This window comes from Pseudophryne corroboree, chromosome 5, assembly GCF_028390025.1.
Source record: "Pseudophryne corroboree isolate aPseCor3 chromosome 5, aPseCor3.hap2, whole genome shotgun sequence".
NCBI lineage: Eukaryota > Metazoa > Chordata > Amphibia > Anura > Myobatrachidae > Pseudophryne > Pseudophryne corroboree.
The window spans coordinates 537,143,227-537,168,921 of NC_086448.1; the positions used below are offsets into that span (position 1 = coordinate 537,143,227).

Genomic DNA, 25,695 nt, shown 5'->3' on the forward strand with positions numbered 1-25,695 from the left:
GGGGGGGATTTTATGGTGTCACTGGACATAAAGGATGCATACCTTCATGTCCCCATATATCCCCCTCATCAGGCATACCTGAGATTCGCTGTACAGGGCTGTCATTACCAGTTTCAGACGTTGCCGTTTGGGCTTTCCACGGCCCTGAGGATTTTCACCAAGGTAATGGCGGAAATGATGGTGCTCCTGCGCAGGCAGGGAGTCACAATTATCCCATACTTGGACGATCTCCTGATAAAAGCGAGATCGAGAGATCAGTTGCTGAAAAGCGTGTCGCTCTCCCTGAGATTGCTCCAGCAGCATGGCTGGATTCTAAATCTACCAAAGTCACAGTTGGTTCCAACGACTCGGCTATAGTTCTTAGGCATGATTCTGGACACAGAACAAAAGAGGGTTTTTCTCCCGATGGAGAAAGCCCAGGAACTCCAGAACATGGTCAGAGGCCTGTTAAAACCGAACAGAGTGTCAGTTCATCAATGCACTCGAGTAATGGGAAAAATGGTGGCGACCTACGAGGCGATCCCCTTCAGCAGGTTTCATGCGAGGACGTTTCAGTGGGACCTTCTGGACAAGTGGTCCGGGTCCCATCTTCAAATTCATCAGAAAATAAGTCTGTCCCCCAGGGCCAGGGTGTCTCTCCTGTGGTGGCTGCAGAGTGCTCACCTTCTAGAGGGTCGCAGGTTTGGCATTCAGGACTGGGTTCTGGTGACCACGGACGCGAGCCTCCGAGGATGGGGAGCAGTCACACAAGGAAGAAATTTTCAGGGACTATGGTCGAGCCAGGAGGCTTGTCTACACATCAACATTCTAGAATTAAGGGCCATATACAACGGCCTACGACAAGCGAAGAATCTTCTTCGCGACGGTTCTGATTCAATCAGACAACGTCACAGCCGTGGCTCATGTAAACCGCCAAGGCGGGACAAGGAGCAGAGTGGCAATGGCGGAAGCCACCAGGATTCTTCGCTGGGCGGAAAATCACGTAAGCGTTCTGTCAGCAGTCTTCATTCCGGGAGTGGACAACTGGGAAGCAGATTTCCTCAGCAGACACGATCTCCATCCAGGAGAGTGGGGACTTCATTAAGTTGTTTTTGCAGAGATAACAAGTCTTTGGGGACTTCCTCAAATAGATATGATGGCGTCACGCCTCAACAAGAAGATTCAGAGGTATTGTGCCAGGTCAAGGGACCCTCAGGCAGTAGCGGTAGACGCCCTGGTGACACCGTGGGTGTTTCAGTCAGTCTATGTGTTCCCTCCTCTTCCTCTCATCTCAAAAATATTGAGAATCATAAGACGAAAAAGAGTTCGGACAGTACTCATTGTTCCAGATTGGCCTCGAAGGGCCTGGTATTCAGATCTTCAGGAGATGCTCACAGAAGATCCATGGCCTCTTCCTCTCAGGGAGGACCTGTTGCAGCAGGGGCCCTGCGTATTCCAAGACTTACCGCGGTTACGTTTGACGGCATGGCGGTTGAATACCGAATCCTAGCTGGGAAAGGTATTCCAGAGGAAGTCATCCCTACTCTGATAAAGGCTAGGAAGGAGGTGACGGCGAAACATTATCACCGTATCTGGAGGAAGTATGTCTCTTGGTGTGAAGCCAAGAATGCTCCTACGGAAGATTTCCATCTGGGCCGTTTTCCCCACTTTTTACAGACAGGAGTGGATATGGGCCTGAAGTTAGGATCCATTAAGGTACAGATTTCGGCCCTATCTATATTCTTTCAGAAGGAATTGGCTTCTCTCCCAGAAGTCCATACTTTTGTAAAGGGAGTGCTGCACATCCAGCCTCCTTTTGTGCCCCCAGTGGCACCTTGGGATCTTAACGTGGTGTTACAGTTCCTAAAATGTCACTGGTTTGAGCCTCTTCAAACAGTTGAATTAAAATTTCTCACTTGGAAGGAGGTCATGTTGTTGGCCTTGGCATCTGCAAGGCGGGTGTCCGAATTGGCGGCTTTGTCTCACAAAAGCCCCTATTTGATTTTCCATGTGGATAGAGCAGAGTTGAGGACGCGTCCTCAATTTTTGCCTAAGGTGGTTTCATCGTTTCATATGAACCAACCTATTGTGGTGCCGGCGGCTACAGGAGACTTGGAGGACTCCAAGTCCCTGTATATAGTCAGGGCCTTAAAAATTTACGTAGTCAGGACGGCTCCGATTAGGAAAACAGAGGCACTGTTTGTCCTGTATGCGGCCAACAAGGTTGGCGCTCCTGCTTCTAAGCAGACTATTGCTCGCTGGATCTGTAACACGATTCAGCAGGCTCATTCTACGGCCGTTTTGCCGTTACCAAATTCGGTAAAAGCCCATTCCACTGGGAAGGTGGGCTCTTCTTGGGCAGCTGCCCGAGGCGTCTCGGCGTTACAGCTTTGCCGAGCAGCTTCTTGGTCGGGTTCAAACACCTTTGCAAAATTCTACAAGTTTGATACCCTGGCTGATGAGGACCTCTTGTTTGCTCAATCGGTGCTGCAAAGTCATCCGCACTCTCCCGCCCGGTTTGGAGCTTTGGTATAAACCCCATGGTCCTTACGGAGTCCCCAGCATCCTCTAGGACGTAAGAGAAAATAAGATTTTAAACCTACTGGTAAATCTTTTTCTCCTAGTCCGTAGAGGATGCTGGGCGCCCGTCCCAGTGCGGACATATTTCTGCAAGGCTTGTATCTAGTTGTTGCTTACATAAGGGTTATGTTACAGTTAAGATCAGTCTTTGGCTGATGCTGTTTTGTTCATACTGTTAACTGGTTGCGTATATTCCAGGTTATACGGTGTGGATGGTGTGGGCTGGTATGAATCTTGCCCTTAGATTAACAAAAATCCTTTCCTCGTACTGTCCGTCTCCTCTGGGCACAGTTTCTCTAACTGAGGTCTGGAGGAGGGGCATAGAGGGAGGAGCCAGTGCACACCCATTCTAAAGTCTTTAGAGTGCCCATGTCTCCTGCGGAGCCCATCTATACCCCATGGTCCTTACGGAGTCCCCAGCATCCTCTACGGACTAGGCGAAAAAGATTTACCGGTAGGTTTAAAATCTTATTTTTTTCCTTTTTGGTTTTCACAAACATGACTAGCCTGCGAATAAGCAAACTTTGGCTAGATGGATTAGAATGGTGATTGCTCAAGCTTATGCGCAGGGTGGTCTCCCAGCTCCTGCTGCTATCAAGGCCCATTCTACTCGGTCTGTTGGACCTTCTTGGGCGGCCCGCCGTGGCGCGTCCGCTGAACAATTGTGCAAGGCGGCTATGTGGTCCTCGGTGAACACGTTCATCAGGTTCTATGCCTTTGATACTTCCGCCTCCTAGGATGCTTCCTTTGGACGCAGGGTTCTTGTGCCCCCTACAGTGCGTCCCCTCCCATGAGGAACTGCTTTAGGACATCCCCGATGTTATTCCCTGTGGAATCCAGTGTACCGCGCAGAAAGAGATTTAACAACGGTAAGTGTACCATAAATCTCCTTTTTTATAGAGATAGTAGAATTCAAAACATGTTGGTGCTTTGGATGCAGCTCAAAGGACTGCCCTAATAAAAAAATACATAAATAATAAATTCATGAATAATAGTAATGTGGAAGAAAATATGAAATCTAAAACTTTAAAATAAATATCGCTCACTTAGTTTATGTGATTTGCTCTATAAGGATTTGTGAGGTTTTTGCTTGTCCGTGTATGTTAAGGCTATTCAGTGTTTCTCTGCTCTCTGCACTAGTGATGCCTATTGTATGTGTGGGAGCTGGTGCAGAGACATTGGGGGTCATTCCGAGTTGATCGCTAGCTGCCGTTGTTCGCAGCGCAGCGATCAGGCTAAAATTCGGCATTTCTGCGCATGCGTATGGGCCGCAATGCGCATGCGCGACGTACAGGTTCAAAGCCCGTTGTGGTTGTGCACAGGTTCTAGCGAAGTTTTCAGTCACACTGGCGGCCGCAAGAAGATTGACAGGAAGGGGCGTTTCTGGGTGTCAACTGACCGTTTTCAGGGAGTGTTTGCAAAAACGCAGGCGTGTCTGAAAAAATGCAGGCGTGGCTGGGCGTACGCTGGGCGGGTGTATGACGTCAAATCCGGACACGAATAGGCTGAAGTGATCGCAAGCACTGAGTAGATTCAGAGCTACTCAGAAACTGCACAAACTGTTTTTGTAGAGCTCGGCTGCACATGCGTTCGCACTTCTGCTAAGCTAAAATACACTCCCCAGTGGGCGGCGGCATAGCGTTTGCACGGCTGCTAAAACTAGCTAGCGAGCGATCGATCAACTCGGAATGACCCCCATTGTCCTGGCATACAACGGACAGGCAGAAGATCCTGGTCATAGCACTGTGAGTTAGTCCTACTCTGACCTTATTGAAACATCACATCTAGCATGTATACAGTGAGCTGGCTAGACAGAATGCAGCCCCTATTATGGAAGCTGCTGTCTTAACCAATTACTCTGTGATCCACAGTTCAAGGCATGTCCACGTGGGAAGTGGAGCGGCAGTCTGCTTTAAAAAATCAAAAACAACAAACAAACATAGAAACTAAGGGTACCCTCAAAGGGTTTACAGCCTTTAAAATAAAGTGAAAGCAAAACTACAAGATTTGCATAATACAAGATAATCCAACACGAATCAAGCAAGTACACCAGTCTACATTCACCCATAAGATTTGCTTCCTAGGGGGAGATTTATCAAAGTTTGAAGAGAGATAAAGTGAAGAAGTTGTGCAAAGCAACCAAACAGCTTCTGTTATTTATCTAGCACAGTCTTTGGAATGACAATTAGATTTTGATTGGTTACATTGGGAAACTACTCCTCTTCATCTCTCTGCAAAGCTTGATACATCTCCCCCCAAGAGAGATTATGACAGAAGACAACAAACCAGCTCAGCCTTTGTGTACGGTGGAGAGACTTTGCAGGACCTAATGTCTGCAGCCGGATGCGGCACTATCCTAGTCAAAGCTCAATTTGTATGTACAGGTAGTCTTTCATGTTGATAAGATTTCCTCCATATGAGCTGGAACCTTTATACTGCTCATCAGACTAGCTTTGACCTCCTGGATGAATTATTCCAGTGTGGCCAAATTAGTATAATTCTGTCTGCAGACAGGCATTTTATATTATTTTATTATAACCACTAAATAAAGCAGTTGGGAGACCTCTTCTATAAATAAAAAATTTTCCAACCCAAACTTCAAAACTAAGGGTGGCCATACATTAGGATGACCAGCAACCTTACAATTTCCCCCACAGCTCTACCGGCAGCTCCAGGAGTACGATAGATCGTTAGGTCAGGAAAAGTACATAACGATCTATCGTACAACCTGTAAATGACCGCTACCCAGATCGCCTGATCTTATGTGCAGCACATTAGATCAGAGGATCCAGCATACGACCTTCGGGACCACGCATCGGATCATCATCGTTAGTGAAGTGCAAACAATTTGCACTTTCACTAACAATATATCGATCCAATATATCGTTATTGGGGGCTTCGGCCCGATGGTCTTTCAGATGTGTGGGGGGGCTTAACTACAGTACAGTCGGTGCCGGAATCAAATCTGTAATATCTACGGATGGTTATTGAGAAAATTGTCTAAAATACTTGAAGCAGCTTCTGATTCCCTTGCTGTCAGTCTCTCAGATTAATATTAATAACAGTACCTATAATCTATTACACTTCATATGGGTCCCGAAGCTCTTGCTCTTTAGAACTTGATGTCTTGCACATTCCAAGAGGCCTCCTCTCTAGAAACCTTTAAACACAGATTTGAGACTTGCGTGTTTACTCAAATATTTAATTATTGCACCTCTATTTTCATAATACCTAATGCTAAGTATCTTTTCTGTATTCTGTTTCATTTTTTATGTGTTTAATGTGAATCGTGTTTTTATTCTGCAAATGTAAGTGCTATTGGGTAAAAACATATAATTACATTTATTATGATTATGTTTTTATCTATAACTGCATCGGGCCTACAATTATTTGTATATATTTTGGGATTACTATACTCAAAAGATCTTAAATCTCTCAGTTTACACAAAGTACATGGAAGCAACTTGGGAGAATTATGGAGAGGTGCATTTTATGGTCTGTTTTACCACGTACTGTGCTTTTGTTGTATATATAATATGTGTTCCCAATGATAAATCAACAGTCAAAATACCATATGGTCGACATGCATTAGGCCGACAGGTACAAAAGGTTGACATGGGCAAAGGTCAACATGTTAAAGGTCGACTGTGCTTACGGTCGACATGCTTAAAAGGCCAACATGACAATGTTCAACACAAGTTTGTTTGGGGGTTTTCATTCATGATCCATGTGGCCTACGGTTGGGAATAGTAACCTGTGCCAAGCGCATCGGCACCGGAGCAAGGCATCTTGCCGCAAGGGTACACGTTTCCACTAAGTTGGCTTACATTTGGTTAAAAATACAAGATGCCACAAAAAGAAACTTGTGTCGGCGATTTCCATGTTGACCTTTTCACCTTGTCAACCTTTTGTACCTATCGACCTTTTGTACTGTCTACATTTTCCATGTCAACCTTTTGACTCTGTCAATCTTTTGACCATGTCGATCTTATGTATGTCAACCGTATGTTGTCGACTTATTGACTGTTGGCCTAATTATGTTCGATCTAATGAATCACATCCATATAATATAACTACAAGTATAGGATCTCTTTCTCTGAATTATCTAGAAAGTTACAATTAATGAAAAGGATATAAGAAGTTGATGAATCAAACAATGAAAAGAGTGAAGCAGTTGCCCATAGCTAACTAGTCAGCTTCTACCAATAATTTTATAGAATGGACTCAATAAATTGTACCTTAAAGATTATTGGTTTCTATGGACAACTAATTCATTGGTTCATTTCCCCACTCTTTTTCCTGCTTCATACATCAACCTCTATATTTAGAGAGAAAAAACAAAAACACTTTCAGAGATTAAGGGGGAGATGGACTAAGCAGTGATAAAAGTGGAGAAGCGAGCCAGTGGAGAAGTTGCCCATTGCAACCAATCAGATACTCTATATACTTTTATAGTATAATTATTCTGTGTAGACTAAGAAATTAAAAAAAATAGTTTTTCTGCATAAGTAAACCCCAAAAATTTTGAAACTAGTGTCACTCATTAAGAGTCAGACACATTATCTCTAAGCATAGGCGGATCCGGGTGGGGGGCACTCGGGCCCGTGCCCCTCCCCCCTCCCTGTCGTTTCTGACTTCTTCTTTTCTCTAACGTCCTAGAGGATGCTGGGACTCCGTAAGGACCATGGGGAATAGACGGGCTCCACAGGAGTGCACTGGCTCCTCCCTCTATGCCCCTCCTCCAGACCTCAGTTTGAGACTGTGCCCAGAGGCAGATGGGTGCACTGCAGGGAGCTCTCCTGAGTTTCCTGCTAAGAAAGTATATTTGTTAGGTTTTTTATTTTCAGGGAGCACTGCTGGCAACAGACTCCCTGCATCGAGGGACTGAGGGGAGAGAAGCAGACCTACTTAAATGATAGGCTCTGCTTCTTAGGCTACTGGACACCATTAGCTCCAGAGGGAGTCGGAACACAGGTTCGTCCTGGACGTTCGTCCCAGAGCCGCGCCCCCGTCCTCCTCACAGAGCCAGAAGAAAGAAGCCGGGTGAGTATGAGAAGAAAGAAGGCTTCAATAGGCGGCAGAAGACTTCGTGAGCTTCACTGAGGTAACGCACAGCACGGCAGCTGTGCGCCATTGCTCCCATACACCTCACATACTCCGATCACTGTAAGGGTGCAGGGCGCAGGGGGGGCGCCCTGGGCAGCAATATAATCCTCTTATTTGGCAAAAGAGAGCATATATACAGCTGGACACTGTATATATGCATGAGCCCCCGCCAATTTTACACTTTTAGCGGGACTGAAGCCCGCCGCCGAGGGGGCGGGGCTTCTCCCTCAGCACTCACCAGCGCCATGTTTTTCTCCACCGAACCGCTGAGAGGAAGCTCCCCGGACTCTCCGCTGCTTATACCACGGTAGAAGAGAGGGTTTTAAAGAAGAGGGGGGGCACATAATTCGGCGCAGATAATAATAACAGCGCTACGGGGTAAACATTAAATTGCTGTGTTTTTCCTGGGTCATATTGCGCTGGGGTGTGTGCTGGCATACTCTCTCTCTGTCTCTCCAAAGGGCCTTGTGGGGGAACTGTCTTCAGAAGAGCATTCCCTGAGTGTGTGGTGTGTCGGTACATGTGTGTCGACATGTCTGAGGTAAAAGGCTCTCCTATGGAGGAGATGGAGCAAATGTGTGTGTGTGTGGTGTCTCCGTCGACAACGCCGACGCCTGATTGGATATGTGAAATTAAGGCTAAGATGAATTATTACACAAAAGATTAGAGAACAGACAGGGAATCTACCCATGTCTGTCCCTATGTCACAGAGATTTTCAGAGTCTCACAACGCTCACTATCCAAAATCATAGACACTGATATCGACACGGAGTCTGACTCCTGTGTCGACTACGATAATGCAAAGTACAGCCAAACTGGCAGAAAAGTATTCAATATATGGTTATTGTAATAAAAGATGTTTTGCTTATCACTGATGACTCTTCTGTCCCTGACACGAGAGTACACATGTTTAAGGGGAAGAAAGCTGAGGTAAATTTCCCTCCTCTCATGAAGAAAAAGAGCGGGAATCTCCAGACAAGAAGCTGCAGCTTCCCAAAAAAGAATTCTCAGGGAGTGTCCTTTCCCTAATGGGGCCAGGATACGATGGGAATCTTCCCCTAGGGTGTACAAGGCATTGACACGTTTACCCACAAAGGTAGCGCTGACTTTACAGCTATCCTCAGGGATCCTGCAGATAGCATGCAGTAAAAGTACTTTGAAGTCCATTTACACACATTCTGGTACACTACTCAGTCCGGCGATTGTGTCGGCATGGGTTTATAGCGCTGTAGCAGCGTAGACAGATATCTTATCAGCGGAGATTGAAACCCTAGATAAGGATACCATGTTATTGTCCCTAGTATATATATATATATATATATATATATATATATATGTACGTATATATATTTATATGTAAAAGATGTTGTCTCATATATATATATATATATATATATATAAGACATGCCCAAAGAGACGTTAGTCTACTGGGTTCTAGAGTCAACGCTATGTCGATTTCTGCTAGACGTGTCCTGTGGCACATGCAATGGACAGGTGATGCCGACTAAAGGAGGCATATGGAGTTGTTGCCTTACAAGGGTGAGGAATTCAATACAGAAAGAAGACAATTTTTTCTCAGTATAAGCGCCCAATGTAGATATCAAATGAAAAATAAAATATAAAATATACGTCCCTTGAGGGTATTCAAAATGGTGATCCTCAGTAGTTCAGCGAAAGTTCTCAGTTGATGTAATTAGTGTCCAGTCATTGTTACATGGAAAAAAACAGAACATACAATGTGTACTATTGTTTTTTATATGGTATTCAAAGAAAGTCCTTTTATCCCATCAGCATAACAGGAAAGCAGTAACATGAATGGGGGGTCTGTATAGAGTGCGTACCCCAACTCACACTGGGAAGAACAAATGTGTGCACATAAAGGTTTCTTTTAAAACTCTTCACCCTTTCTGTGTGTCCTCCACCAAAAAGTATGCATAGATGAGCATACCTAAACTCACTTTAAAGTGAAGATGAGACAAGTGTGTAAAGGTATCTTTCACATATATTTCTATGTCAAATAAAAGGTGCGTACCACACTCACAGAATGAAGTGTGGAAATGTTCCTATCAAGGTATCTTTTGGATCCGCAGCTGTTTCAGGCCTCAAGGTGCCAGTGCGTAGTTGAACAGTTATAAATCCAAAAAGAAAAAAATGGTGCCAATCAATCCATTTTTTTAAAAAAAGGGTTTTAATTGATACAAAATCCCATAGCTGGGAGAAGGATACATACAAGTAAAAACACTCCGCAGAAGGAGAATAAAAATATGAGAGCTAGAATTTGCAGCCACAAAAACAATTATTTTTTTTCTAAAAAGTCTTGTATTCTGTATAAGGTGCATCAAGTGATAAAAAATACCTTGAAGGTTGTTTTTTTAGGAGTTGCACAGTGCCCAAAGTTGTCGACGCGTTTCGGCTCAGCAGGAGCCTTCCTCAAGACAGGGTGAGAAATTGTTCGGAGAGGGCCTCTCTGATCTCGTCTCCACGGCTACGGCAGGTAAATCAAATTTTTTGCCATATATTACCTCACAATCTAAGAAAGCACCTCATTATCAAATGCAGTCCTTTTGTTCCAATAAAAACAAGAGAGCTCGTGGTTCGTCCTTTCTTGCCAGAGGTAAAGGCAGAGGGAAAAAGCTGCACAACACAGCTAGTTCCCAGGAACAGAAGTCCTCCCCGGCCTCTGCTAAATCCACTGCATGACGCTGGGGCTCCCCTGAGGGAGTCAGCTCCTGTGGGGGCACGTCTTCGACTGTTCAGCCACGTCTTGGTCCACTCACAGGTGGATCCATGGGCAATAGAAATTGTTTCCCAGGGTTACAAGCTGGAATTCGAAGAAGTGCCTCCTCGCCGGTTTTTCAAATCGGCCCTAACGAAACAACCCCTGAAAAGGGAGATAGTGTTACATGCGGTTCAAAAATTGTGTCTGCAACAAGTGGTGGTAGGGGTTCCCCTGCTTCAAAGAGGGCAGGGGTACTACTCAACTCTGTTTGTGGTTCCGAAACCGGACGGTTCGGTCAGACCATTTAAATTTAAAACCCCTGAACCTTTACTTAAAACGGTTCAAGTTCAAGATGGAATCACTCAGGGCGGTCATCGCAAGCCTAGAAGGGGGAGATTTTTTGGTATCTCTGGACACAAAGGATGCATATCTGCATGTCCCCATATATCCTCCTCATCAGGCGTACCTGAGATTTGCGGTACAGGATTGTCATTACCAATTTCAGACGTTGCCGTTTGGGCTTTCCACGGCCCCGAGAATTTTCACCAAGGTAATGGCGGAAATGATGGTGCTCCTGCGCAAGCAGGGTGTCACAATTATCCCGTACTTGGACGATCTCCTCATAAAAGCGAGATCACGGTAGAAGTTGCAGTGCAGCGTATCACTTTCACTGAATGTGTTACAGCGACACGGCTGGATTCTCAATATTCCAAAGTCGCAGCTGAATCCTACAACACGTCTGCCCTTCTTGGGCATGATTCTGGACACAGACCAGAAAAGGGTTTTTCTTCCGAAGGGAAAAGCGCAGGAACTCATGACTCTAGTCATGAACTTGTTGAAACCAAAACAACATCATTGCACTCAAGTTCTGGGAAAGATGGTGGCAACATACGAAGCCATTCCATACGGCAAGGGCCTTCCAATGGGACCTATTGGACAAATGGTCCGGGTCGTATCTGCAATTGCGTCAGCGGATAACCCTGTCCCCCAGGGCCAGAGTATCTCTCCTGTGGTGGCTAAACAGTGCTCACCTTCTAGAGGGCCGCAGGTTCGGCATTCAGGACTGGATCCTGGTGACCACGGACGCGAGCCTCCGAGGTTGGGGAGCGGTCGCACAGGGAAGAAATTTCCAAGGACTTTGGTCAAGTCAAGAGACTTGTCTTCACATCAACATCCTGGAACTAAGGGCCATATACAACGCCCTACGTCAAGCGGAGATCTTACTTCGCAATCGACCAGTTCTGATCCAGTCAGACAACATCACCGCAGTAGCTCATGTAAACCGCCAAGGCGGCACAAGGAGCAGAGTGGCAATGGCGGAAGCCACCAGAGTTCTTCGCTGGGCGGAGAATCATGTAAGCGCTCTGTCAGCAGTGTTCATTCCGGGAATGGACAACTGGGAAGCAGACTTCCTCAGCAGACCCGCTCTGCATTCGGTAGAGTGGGGACTTCATCAGGAAGTCTTCGCGCAGTTTGCAAGTCGGTGGGGACTACCCCAAATACACATGATGGCATCCCGTCTCAACAAAAAGCTACAAAGGTATTGCGCCAGGTCAAGAGACCCTCAGGCGGTAGCTGTGGACGCCCTAGTGACACCGTGGGTGTTCTAGTCGGTATATGTGTTTCCTCCTCTTCCTCTCATACCCAAGGTGTAGAGGATAATAAGAAAAAGAGGAGTGAGAACAATTCTCATTGTTCCAGATTGGCCACGAAGAACCTGGTATCCGGATCTGCAAGAAATGCTCACAGAAGATCCGTGGCCTCTTCCTCTAAGGCAGGACTTGTTACAACAAGGTCCCTGTCTGTTCCAAGACTTACCGCGGCTGCGTTTGATGGCATGACGGTTGAACGGCGGATCCTAGCGGAAAAAGGTATTCCGGATGAGGTCATTCCTACGCTGATAAAGGCTAGGAAGGACGTGACATCTAAACATTATCACCGAATATGGAGAAAATATGTTTCTTGGTGTGAGGCCAGGAATGCTCCTACGGAAGAATTCCACCTGGGCCGTTTTCTTCACTTCCTACAAACTGGAGTGAATTTGGACCTAAAATTAGGCTCCATTAAAAGTTCAGATTTCGGCCTTATCCATTTTCTTTCAAAAGGAATTGGCCTCATTACCTGAAGTACAGACTTTTGTGAAGGGAGTACTGCATATTCAGCCTTCTTTTGTACCTCCGGTGGCGCCTTGGGACCTTAACGTGGTGTTAAGTTTCCTTAAGTCACATTGGTGTGAACCACTTAAGACAGTGGAGTTGAAATATCTCCCCTGGAAGGTGGTCAATGAACCAAACTATTGTCGTACCGGTGGCTACACGTGACTTGCAGGATTCCGAGTCCCTTGATGTGGTCAGGGCTTTGAAAATTTACGTGGCCCGAACGGCTAGGATCAGTAAAACAGAAGCACTGGTCGTCCTGTATGCAGCCAACAAACTATTGCTCGCTGGATCTGTAACACGATTCAGCAGGCGCATTCTACGGCAGGATTGCCGTTACAAAAATCGGTTAAGGCCCCTTCCACTAGGAAGGTGGGCTCTTCTTGGGCGGCTGCCCGAGGGGTCTCGGCACTACAGCTGTGCTGAGCTGCTACTTGGTCGGGTTCAAACACCTTTGCAAAATTCTATAAGTTTGATACCCTGGCTGAGGAGGACCTCCTGTTTGCTCAATCGGTGCTGCAGAGTCATCCGCACTCTCTCGCCCGTTTGGGAGCTTTGGTATAATCCCCATGGTCCTTACGGAGTCCCAGCATCCTCTAGGACGTTAGAGAAAATAAGATTTTAAACCTACCGGTAAATCTATTTCTCGTAGTCCGTAGAGGATGCTGGGCGCCCGTCCCAAGTGCGGACTACTTCTGCAAGACTTGTATATAGTTATTGCTTACATAAGGGTTCTGTTAAAGCTCATCGGTCTTGGACTGATGCTATGTGGTTGTTTTCATACTGTTAACTGGGTAGTTTATCACGAGTTATACGGTGTGATTGGTGTGGCTGGTATGAATCTTGCCCTTGGATTAACAAAAATCCTTTCCTCGTACTGTCCATCTCCTCTGGGCACAGTTTCTCTAACTGAGGTCTGGAGGAGGGGCATAGAGGGAGGAGCCAGTGCACACCCAGAGTCAAGTTCTTTCTTAAAGTGCCCATGTCTCCTGTGGAGCCCGTCTATTCCCCGTGGTCCTTACGGAGTCCCAGCATCCTCTATGGACTACGAGAAATAGATTTACCGGTAGGTTTAAAATCTTATTTTTTTCAAAAGGAGAACAGCAGCAGCACTACTGCTATTTCCGTCAGTCAGATTTGATAAAAGAGGCGGCAGGCACTAGGACCCGTCACGGCTCTAACAGCAAGTCCGTGTGGTAACCAATGGGGAGGCTGGAGCTGCTCACACCGTAACCTACCTCCCCCACTGCCAGCTGTCCAGAGTCCAGCCCAGGCGCGGGGTTCAAATGCCAGCATCGAGTAAGACTGTTACTTATGACGGCGCAGAAGGCTTCATTAGCCCTCACTGCACCGCACAGTTTCCCAGCACTTCCTCCTCCACTTCCTTTACCACCATGCTAGGTACAGTCAAACTCAGCCTCAGCTTTGAGAAGGCGGCCCGTGTGATTGTGACAGGGCTGTCCTGCAGATGTCTTATGCTGCTTTTTGGAGATCCAGCTGGCTGCTTCTGCTAATCAAAGATGGGCAGTTCGTGTCCTGCAGTCTGAGTCTCAGTGCAGTGCCAAAAACAATGTATGCTGCATCTGCCACCACCAACTAAAAACTTTAATAATTATTTTGTGCTGGGGTGCCTTCCAGCCTCCCATAACTACTGGAACCGGTGACCAACATTTCAAGGCCCAATCAGCCTTTTCATCAGGGTGAAACATTGGCAATAAACCAGGATGCACTCCTACAACCAATCATTAGCTGATGGCGTATTCTGTGAGGCCACGCCCCCTGTGATACCACACATCTTCTCTGGGAGCACGCGTGCCTTAGGTGCATGTAAATATAGCTATTACCGTTACCCTATCAAGGTGCCCCCCCTTTCATTTTCTTCTGGATCCGCCCCTGCCTCTAAGGGGTATATTCAATAACTGTCGGAAGCTGCCGTCTTGTCGGAAAGACGGCAGCTTCCGACAGTTTTAGGTCGGAAGGGGTTCCGACCTATTCATTACGGCCCTATTTTTTTCGACTTGTCAGAATGCTGTCGGAATGCACGCTGAGATCAGCGTGCATTGTCGGAAACGGGGCCAAACCCGACAGGTTTTAGCCCTGTTTCCGACAATCTCAATCCGACTTTAAAAAAAGTCGGATTGAGATATGTGATCTGAGAGAAGGAGACGGGGGAGCAGCGGGGAGAGCAGGGACCCAGTGGCAGCGTCCACCCGGCTCCAGCAAGCGACGTCCCGCTTGCTGGAGCCGGTTGGACGCTGCCGTGAGCCTCCACTGCTGCAGCCGCTGCTCCCCCATCTCCTCCGCCGTCCGCTCCGTCTCCTCCCAAAAACTGCATGTCGGAATGGACCCGACTTTTATTGAATATACCCCTTAGTCTTGAAGTTATACCATTCGGCACCAGAAATACACAGCATTTGACATAAATATGAAGCAAAAAAAAGCTAGGTGCAAGAATAAACCTAAATTAATTTATCTAAATACCATGCAGATTAACTGCAGCTCCTAATAGGCATATATCTAGATAAGAAAAGAACAAGAGAATATTAAAGCAAATGTATATCTTATCATAAACTTTGTTTTCTTCAGCTTATGCGTTCTTTATTGATGCTAAGAGCAAGTGACTCCACTGTTTGACTCGTATTTATTTCAAAAGTATAGAGAATTGGATTTATCAACAGTAAATACGCACCTATTATTGACAACTATTTTAAGACTGATATATGTTTCTACTAGGTCATCGATGTTAACAAGATTTTATAATAATCATCTCATTGTGTGTAATCTTCAGAGATAACCTAACCACTGGCAGCCCCGGGGTCAGTGAGCACGCCGGGAGGCCAAGAGCCCCCCTGCGCGCACCCGAGGCATGGCAGATAGCTGCCATGGCCTCACAGAAGCCCCCAATCGCGTCACTATGGGGGCATGGCCTCATGGGAAGTACCCCCCCCCCCACACACACACACACACACACACACACACACACACACACACACAGTTACATCACTCTGGGGGCATGCCCAGTGATAGGAGCCAAGTGCTGCAGGATAATATCACGCTGCAGCACCCGGCTCTTGTCACTGTGGAGGAGCATTATGGTGTCACCCAATTAAAGGGTGACACCAGGGTGTGGCTTCCCCCTTGTGACGCTTCTGAATCTACCCTTAGCAGTGCAGTGGGATGAGGCAGAGCCTTTCCTGTCATACTTATGTACACGCCAGCATTTTGACTATATAAAATATATGAAAAATACAAAGAATATATTAGAAATATTTTCTTTGCATTATTCTAATAATTTTTATAGTAAAAACTGGAGTAAAAAGTCTATGGCGGGTGAGGCAGTGCCTCCTCAGCCTATCTTTTTCCATCTGATGCGATCACTGGTCAGACGCATCTGGCAGTGTATGCACTGCCACAGTCAACCTCCCAATATTTCTTCTCCTCCCCAAGAGAGGAACCCAGATATCTAGGCCATACACTGTGATGTATCTCTCAGTGAGCCTAATTTAGGTGCGGCTAGTGTAGTAACTTAGATAATCTGAAAACCGCGCATACGCAGGATTAATACTGCAAAGGTGCAGTATGGGTTCCGCGTCATCGCACACAGTGAGCCTGCAGATGTCAGGTGATAACCTCTGTTTTGTGGGAGTGCCAAGGCTAGGGTCTCTGATGGAGATTTTCCAACCTTCGCTATTATGGAGCAGTGGCGGCAGGTCTGCATATCATGAGGGTTACTTAGCTGGCCGATGGTGTTGTAGAGTAATCCGTTGCTTCATCCGAGGTCACCACAGTGGATCACATGTGCATGCAGGAGGCATCTTCTTGTACCATTAGCATATGCTAGCATGGGATGTAGTTCACAATACCGACGCCTGCCACAATACCGACGCCAGCATCCCAACCCCTCAAAATCCCAACAGTCCAACTTGCGGGTGTCCATAATACCCATAGAGTGGGAATAGAACCTGTGGCCCGCAAGGTGCTTCGCTGTGCTCCCCCCCCCTCCCCCCCGGCATTCTGAACATTGGGATTCCAGCATCGGTATGGTTACCGGCGGGATCCCAAACGCCGGTCACCCATACCCAACCCTGCTAACATCGCTGCAGCTTCCAAGGAAGCTACGCTTACTCCGTCCGTACTCCATATCTGCTGGGTGTCAGGTTGTCAGATAACATTTCTGTCTGTCTCACTGACATTTTACAGTGTGTGCCCAGCATTAGACCAAATGATTTTCTGTCAGTTACTGACAAATACAGTGTTGTCATCATTCATTCACCAGGAGTCCTCCATAGAATAAGTTGGTGGGACATTTTCATACTGTCTACTTCTGTGATATTTTGTAGTTACAATATACTGAGGTCATTTGTACATGTTCATTTTATATGTATGTTTTCTCCTATCTCACACCCACAGCAGAGGTGCTATCTTAAGAGGCATATATTTTTAAGACATTTTTCAAGTGAAGTCTAATATCATGTTATTTCTGTGTTTTTATGGTTGTTTTGTGATGAATACATTTTTACAGGCTTGGACTGGCCTACAGGATACAGGGGGGAACCACCGGTGGGCCCTACTGCCTGGGGGCCCACCTCCTGCTCTAAGGATCAGGTTCCAGACTGTGCACTTGAATTATACATTATACATATGTTACCTTATACTGGACTATGGTGTATTTTCTACAGTGCATTGCTGTTATTAATATGTTATTAATCTGGTATATTATCCAGGGATGTGCAGTGAGCTAAATAGCTCAGGAGGCACTGACTAGCACCAGAGCCAGATTTACATGCAATATATGAGCCAAAACGTACATCTGGGCATTATACACAGGTGCAGCAGTATAAACTCCTGGAAATTTGGTAGGTTTTGATCAGAGATGTGCGGAACAGTTAGCCAGGTGAGGCACTGACTCACCTGCCATAGACTTTTTACACCAGAGTTTTGGCTATAAAAATGATTAGAATAATGCAAAGAAGATATTTCATACATATTTTTTGTATTTTTCATATACTTTACGCAGTCAAAACTCTGGCACAAACGTTAGTATGACAGGAAAGGCTCTGCCTCACCCCACCGCACGTCACTGATATTATCATGCATGCAGCCGCTGAATTTACTGTATATATTTATGAAGGGGCCCAGACGTTGCACTCTCTAATGGTTAGTCATATCAATGAGGTGGCAGGCCACACCCCCTCTGCAGACTGGCCACACCCCTAACATGGGCCCCTACCACTGCATTCCCCCGGTGGACCTTACATTCCCCAGTCCGACACTGCATTTTTACAATTATTATTTTGCAATTGTGCAAGAATATACAGTATATCTGTATAATGTACCCATTAATACTGTATATCACGTGTAGATATGTTCTCCTGTAGTGTGGGTAATACAGTACTTTACCTTATAAGCACTCATACACTATGCTCTATACTTTTCATATACATATATGTCAAACTGTGATGTTACTTGTTCTTAACATCAATGCAGAAGCGTAAGATGAAGACAGATAAGGTTTATGATAAACATTTTTTTTTACTGCATTAACATTATAGGAATGTATGGTAAATGTGAGTGCTGTAGTAAATATGGCCACTCCGCTGGTGTGGAAGAAAATGAACCCTAGTTTGTCACGCAGTGTTAACATTCATTGCTAAGCCTTTCATTGTTATGTGTGACTCAGCGCTCACAGTCTCTTCTGTTCCAACACAAAAGGAAGCTATTCATTGAAGTATGGTCTGTAAGCAAACATCTTTCTGGGCGCTTTGTATTTTGGAATTATAAATAGCAACTACACAAGACTATTGATTGGTTTTGCAAAGCTTTCACTAGCGGCAGCAACAGGAGAAAGAAGGGGTATTAAAGTACTGCTATTCATAAACCCTCCAGTGTTTCCTTTCCTTGCACTTCTTTTCTGAACTGTATCATTTCTCTACGTGTGAAAGACTGGTACAGCTTTTCTATTCTGAAGCCCCATACACACTAGACGAGAAAGTAAAAGACATTGCCCAGAAGGGCTATTCTCCCGTGCATCGTTAATGACCCCCTTCCTCGTCTGAACAGTCCAGCAGAGGGAGGGCCTCATTAACGATGGCCATGCTGTAGCTGCAGCATGGCCCCGGCCGTCGCTCCCTTCACGCCGGCATCAGCAAGTGTGTATGTACTTGCCGATGCCGGCTTCCCGCCGCGGCCAATATCGCCGGGTACACATATCGGCTAGTGTGTACCCGACTTAACCTACAGTAGCTCACTCCTGGAAGCTAATCTTCATAGCTCCTCTCCTTTACACCAAATGAAGATCCAGGACAAGATTTATCTAACAGTGTTTTTTGTGTGCGGTTTGTAGTCTAATGTAGCCCATACATTTGTGAGATATGGCATACAATCCTTCGATGTCGACCGCATCTGAGAGAGAAATAGAAAGATTGTATGCACATATAACGTACCATGCGATGCGCGGGCACGCCGCTTGAATATCGTGTCTCATAATAGTATGTGCTGCACTTAATATTTATCGCATCGCAGTGCGATCGTATGTGTTTTTAAAAAAACATGCGATATAGCGCACTGCGATGCGCGATAGGCACTCGCCGATCCCACTCAGCGGTGACGTGCCCATAACGTGATTACCATGTGATCTATCACATGATCGCATGGTAATCACTTTGGCAGTTCAGGCACGATTTCATCGCACCTGAACTGTCAGTGCGATGCCCCGTGATGTTGCGTTGCGGGGTATTGCACAAGTGTATGGGCACCATAACATACATGGCTGTATTTCACTGCAAATTTATTATCTAGAGCAGAGATTTTCAACCTCTTACAACTTGTGGGACACTGAACAAGATTTAAATATTGCCAAGGCACACTCAAATATAATGGTGATGCATGGTGCAGTTGCGTGTCCTAGGGTGTCATGTCGCAGCTTCTCCATAGGTAACGCCTGAGCCACATCTGAGAAAGCCAGAAGAGCCCAACACTGCCCGGGCCCAAAATTAGAACTGGCTCAGCAACCACTAAACCCACCAGTATTGATCGTTCCAGGGCCTCAGTAGCGGCAAAACACTGACGGGCCTGGCTCTGCTTCTATGGCGGCACACCTGGAGACTGCTCAGGGCACAGTAGTGTGCCACGGCACAGTGGTTGAAAAACACTGATCTAGAGGTTTGGAGGGTAAAATCTAACATCTTTAGCGATGGGTGGTAAAGTATGTCTGGTTCAAATCCAGCTGTCACGATCCGGGTATCTGGACGCCATTACTTACCCTTCAGATGCCTCCTAAGGCGGGCTCAGCGTTCCAGGACCAGATTCCGCTGTTCCTGAGTTTCCACATGCAGAGTGTCAGAGTGGTGTTTTCATCAGCCGCGGCCTCCGCTGTGCCCGCGTGGTTAAATGTGCATCTATCAGCCTGGCGTCTCCTGTCTCCGGTGGCCGGCGCCGCCATTACTGTTTCCCAGACCACATGGATTACAAACCAAACTTCCCTCCAAGTGTCTGCATGGGCGCAGCCATCTTGGATTCTGTCATCTGATCATTTCTACCAATCTGCTGTTTGTATTGTTGATTTGCATAATTGCCTAGCCAACCCCTTCCTTGCTGCAGGTATAAGTAAGCTGTGCCTGAGCAAGGAAGACGTCAGTGCTTTGGTTGTCAAACCTAGTTCCTGTTTGTCTCTCTTCTATGATTGTCTTCCAGGTTCCAGCTCCTGTCTCAAGACTTCCACCATAGAGACCCGCACCAGCATTCCACCTGCGGTGTAGCCTGACTCTCCAATCCATTGTGGATTCATCTGTTTCCAGCTACAACACTACCTGCTTCCAGCCTCAGCTTCCAGCAGAATACAGCTTCCCTTAAAGGGCCGGTGTCCTTTCTACACTTTACCACTCTCCACCGGAATTATTATTTCTCCGCTCTCAAGTTCTACATTTCAGTTCACATTTCATCGCTCCCAAAGTTCATTTATTATTTAACTGGTTCCAGCCAGTATCCACTCCGTGCTAACAACAGTCTGGTTCCAGCCAGTATCCACAGCAGCTGTTTTACCTTCAGCAACCCAGCTCTTCCTGGAACACCAGCTGGTACAATCCTGGGTTATCTCCATTGCTACAGCCGGGCCTGGTAAGGACTTTCCATCTAGAAGATCATAAGAACTATCTCACACTACCAGTGCCCTGTGGCTCCTGCCATGCTGTAGTACTCAGGAACTGTATTTATTCTTTGCTGACTTTTACGTTTTCTTTTATTGCTGCTGTGATGCGGAGTTGTCATAATAAACATCATTGACTTTTATCTAAGTTGTCGTGGTCACGCCTTCGGGCAGTTATTATCCATGTTACTTACATGTCCAGGGGTCTGATACAACCTCCCAGGTTCCGGTACATCTCAGCCCCTACAACTGAGGCTGCCTCCCGTCAGCTCAGGCCCTCAGTTGTGACAGTAAGCACTGACCTAATGAATCCAGCCGGAGACCAGGATCAAGCGGCTAGGCCGATGCAAGAACTGGCAGCCCGACTAGAACATCAGGAGGCTGCACAGGGCCACATCATCCGCTGTCTCCAGGATCTCTCTACTCGGCTGGATGGGATTCAGACCACTCTCCGTGGATCAGGCGCGTCTGGTACGTCAACCACAGTGACTCCAGCTATAACCCCACCCACCTTACCCATTCCTGCTCCACGTCTTCATCTTCCAACGCCAGCAAAATTTGACGGATCTCCAAGATTCTGCAGGGGATTTCTCAACCAGTGTGAGATTCAGTTTGAGCTACAACCTGGCAATTTCCCCAGTGACCGTACAAAAATTGCCTACATTATTTCTCTTCTCAGTGGCTCAGCCCTCGATTGGGCATCACCGTTATGGGAGAGGTCCGACACCCTGCTATCTTCTTACACTGCATTCGTGTCAACATTCAGGCGCATCTTCGACGAGCCAGGCCGGGTAACTTCAGCTTCGTCTGAGATTCTCCGTTTACGCCAGGGATCACGTACTGTAGGACAATATCTTATACAGTTCCAGATCCTGGCATCCGAACTGGCATGGAACGACGAGGCCCTGTATGCTGCATTCTGGCATGGTTTATCCGAGCGTATTAAAGATGAGTTAGCTACCAGAGACTTACCCTCCAAGTTAGATGAGTTAATCTCACTTTGTACGAAAGTTGACTTACGTTTCAGAGAGAGAGCAACTGAGCGTGGAAGATCATCTGCTCCAAAATCTTCTGCTCCTCCTCCTCGCCAACTGTCACCAACTAAAGATGAACCCATGCAAATTGGCCGTTCCCGTTTAACTCCTGCTGAGCGCCGAAGACGTCTCTCCGAGTTTCTCTGTTTGTACTGTGCAGCTCCGTCTCACACCATTAATGCCTGTCCCAAACGTCCGGGAAACTCCAAATCCTAGCTCGCCAAGGAGAGGGCCGGCTAGGAGTAATGATCTCCTCTCCATCTCCTCAAGATTGTAACCTCCCAGTCTCGCTTCAAGTTGCTCAACGTTATCAGAACGTCATTGCCCTCCTGGATTCCGGAGCAGCTGGGAACTTTATTACCGAAGCCTATGTTAAACGGTGGTCCCTACCCACCGAGAGACTTCCTTCGTCCTTTTCCTTAACTGCTGTGGATGGCAGTAAAATTTTTGATACAGTTATTTCTCTAAGGACTCTACCAGTTCGTCTGAGAGTGGGAGTTCTTCATTCCGAACTTATTTCACTTTTAGTGATTCCAAGAGCCACACATCCTGTGGTCCTGGGCCTTCCATGGCTCCGTCTTCACAATCCTACAATTGATTGGACGACTACGCAAATCCTGGCATGGGGTTCCTCCTGTACTAAGACATGTTTGTTTAAAGTGTTGCCTGTCTGTTCCTCCTCCCCCAGGTCGTCTGATGTTCCACCTCCTCCATATCAAGATTTCACGGATGTGTTCAGTAAAGCTTCTGCTGATATCCTTCCCCCTCATAGAGAATGGGACTGCCCGATTGATCTCGTTCCAGGGAAGGTTCCACCTCGAGGCCGAACTTATCCGTTGTCTCTCCCCGAGACGCATTCTATGGAGGAATACATAAAAGAGAACCTAGCAAAGGGGTTCATTCGACCTTCTTCTTCTCCAGCCGGTGCAGGCTTCTTTTTTGTAAAGAAGAAAGATGGTGGTCTGCGGCCGTGCATCGACTACAGAGGTTTGAACGACATTACCATCAAGAACCGCTATCCTTTACCCCTGATTACTGAGCTCTTTGACAGAGTTAGCGGAGCTACCATCTTTACAAAGCTGGACCTGAGAGGTGCATACAATCTCATCCGGATCCGTGAGGGTGACGAGTGGAAGACCGCATTTAACACCCGTGACGGACATTATGAGTACCTCGTCATGCCCTTCGGATTGAGCAATGCTCCAGCTGTCTTCCAGCATTTCGTCAATGAGATCTTCAGAGACATTCTATACCGTCATGTCGTGGTCTATCTAGATGATATCCTCATTTTTGCCAACAATTTAGAGGAACATCGTTTCTGGGTAAAGGAGGTTCTGTCCCGTCTCCGTGTCAATCATCTTTACTGCAAATTAGAGAAATGCGTCTTTGAAGTCAAGTCCATTCCGTTTCTAGGGTACATTGTGTCCGGTTCCGGACTAGAGATGGATCCTGAGAAACTACAAGCAATCCAGAATTGGCCAGTACCCTTAACCCTCAAAGGGGTCCAGAGGTTCTTAGGGTTCGCCAATTATTACCGAAAGTTTATACGAGACTTTTCCACCATTGTGGCGCCTATTACTGCTTTCACCAAGAAGGGTGCTAACCCGTCCAAGTGGTCTGAAGAAGCCATGCAAGCTTTTCATCTTTTAAAACAGAGGTTCATCTCTGCACCTGTCCTGAAACAGCCTGACGTCGACTCTCCTTTTATCTTAGAGGTGGATGCCTCCTCCGTTGGAGTAGGAGCGGTGTTATCTCAGAGGGCTAAAGATGGTCATTTACATCCTTGCAGTTTCTTCTCACGGAAGTTCTCCCCAGCGGAGCGCAACTATGCCATTGGCGACCAGGAGTTGCTAGCCATCAAGCTCGCTCTAGAGGAGTGGAGATATCTGTTGGAGGGAGCTTCTCATTCAATCACCATCCTTACAGACCACAAGAACCTTCTATATCTAAAAGGCGCACAATGTCTCAACCCTCGTCAGGCCAGATGGGCACTTTTCTTTTCCAGGTTCGACTTTAAACTCCAGTTCTGTCCGGGCTCTCAGAATCGCAAGGCCGATGCCCTTTCCCGCTCATGGGAGCAAGAAAATGAGTCAGAGTCTTCAGACAAGCATCCTATTATAAATCCGTTGGCATTCTCCACGGTAGGGATGGACTCTACGCCCCCATCAGGGAAAAGTTTTGTGAAGCCGACACTAAGGAAGAAGCTCATGCATTGGGCCCATGCTTCCCGTTTTGCCGGACATACAGGTATCCAAAAAACCCTGGAGTTTATCTCTAGGTCCTATTGGTGGCCAACTCTGAAAAAGGACGTTTTGGAGTTTATTGCATCTTGCCCAAAGTGTGCTCAACATAAAGTATCCCGCCAGTCGCCTGCGGGGCAACTGGTTCCACTATCTGTTCCCCGTCGACCATGGACCCATTTGTCGATGGATTTTATTACAGATTTGCCCATGTGCAACAAGTTCAATACCATCTGGGTGGTAGTTGACCGGTTCACCAAGATGGCACACTTCATTCCTCTCACCGGTCTTCCGTCAGCTTCCAAGTTGGCTCAAGTATTCATACAAGAGATCTTCCGACTCCACGGTCTTCCAGAAGAAATTATCTCAGATCGAGGAGTTCAATTCACAGCCAAATTCTGGCGAAGTTTATGTCAAGTCCTCCAAGTCAAGTTAAAGTTTTCCACGGCTTACCATCCTCAGACCAATGGTCAAACTGAGAGGGTGAATCAGGACTTGGAGGCCTTCCTCCGCATCTATGTGTCCTCCTCTCAAGATGACTGGGTTCAATTACTTCCCTGGGCCGAGTTCTGTCATAACAACCAGTATCATTCTTCATCTTCTTCAACACCATTCTTCACCAACTTTGGATTCCACCCTAAAGTCCCTGAGTTCCAACCGCTTCCAGCAACTTCTGTTCCCGCAGTGGATATCACCTTGCATCAGTTTGCCAATATCTGGAAGAGCGTACGATCAGCTCTGCTCAAGGCATCGTTCAGGTACAAGAAGTTTGCGGATAAGAAGCGTCGAGCAGTTCCTGCTCTCAAGGTGGGTGATCGGGTATGGTTATCCACGAAGAATTTGAGGTTAAGAGTTCCCAGTATGAAGTTTGCACCTCGCTACATCGGTCCTTTTAAAATTGATCAAGTCATCAATCCTGTTGCTTACAGACTCCAGTTACCTCCCTTCTTAAAAATACCCAGGACATTCCATGTTTCCCTGTTGAAACCGCTAATCTTGAATCGGTTTCATTCCTCACTTCCACCAACTCCGAAAGTCCAAACTCAACGAGGCGTTGAGTATGAAGTGGCCAAGATCCTGGACTCACGTCACCGTTACGGTCAACTTCAGTATCTCATTGACTGGAAGGGCTATGGTCCTGAAGAACGCTCTTGGACCAATGCCTCTGACGTCCATGCTCCTGCCTTGGTCCGAAATTTCCACGCAAAGTTTCCTTTAAAGCCTAAGAAGTGTCCTGGGGCCACTCCTAAAGGGGGGGGTGCTGTCACGATCCGGGTATCTGGACGCCATTACTTACCCTTCAGATGCCTCCTAAGGCGGGCTCAGCGTTCCAGGACCAGATTCCGCTGTTCCTGAGTTTCCACATGCAGAGTGTCAGAGTGGTGTTTTCATCAGCCGCGGCCTCCGCTGTGCCCGCGTGGTTAAATGTGCATCTATCAGCCTGGCGTCTCCTGTCTCCGGTGGCCGGCGCCGCCATTACTGTTTCCCAGACCACATGGATTACAAACCAAACTTCCCTCCAAGTGTCTGCATGGGCGCAGCCATCTTGGATTCTGTCATCTGATCATTTCTACCAATCTGCTGTTTGTATTGTTGATTTGCATAATTGCCTAGCCAACCCCTTCCTTGCTGCAGGTATAAGTAAGCTGTGCCTGAGCAAGGAAGACGTCAGTGCTTTGGTTGTCAAACCTAGTTCCTGTTTGTCTCTCTTCTATGATTGTCTTCCAGGTTCCAGCTC

General features: G+C 46.7%; 1 protein-coding gene across 6 annotated transcripts in view; it reads left to right on the forward strand.

Annotated features, from left to right (window-relative positions):
• The window catches only part of PHACTR1 (phosphatase and actin regulator 1), an 806,703-nt gene that overhangs the window by 662,999 nt on the left and 118,009 nt on the right, over nt 1–25,695 (forward strand). The window lies entirely within an intron of this gene.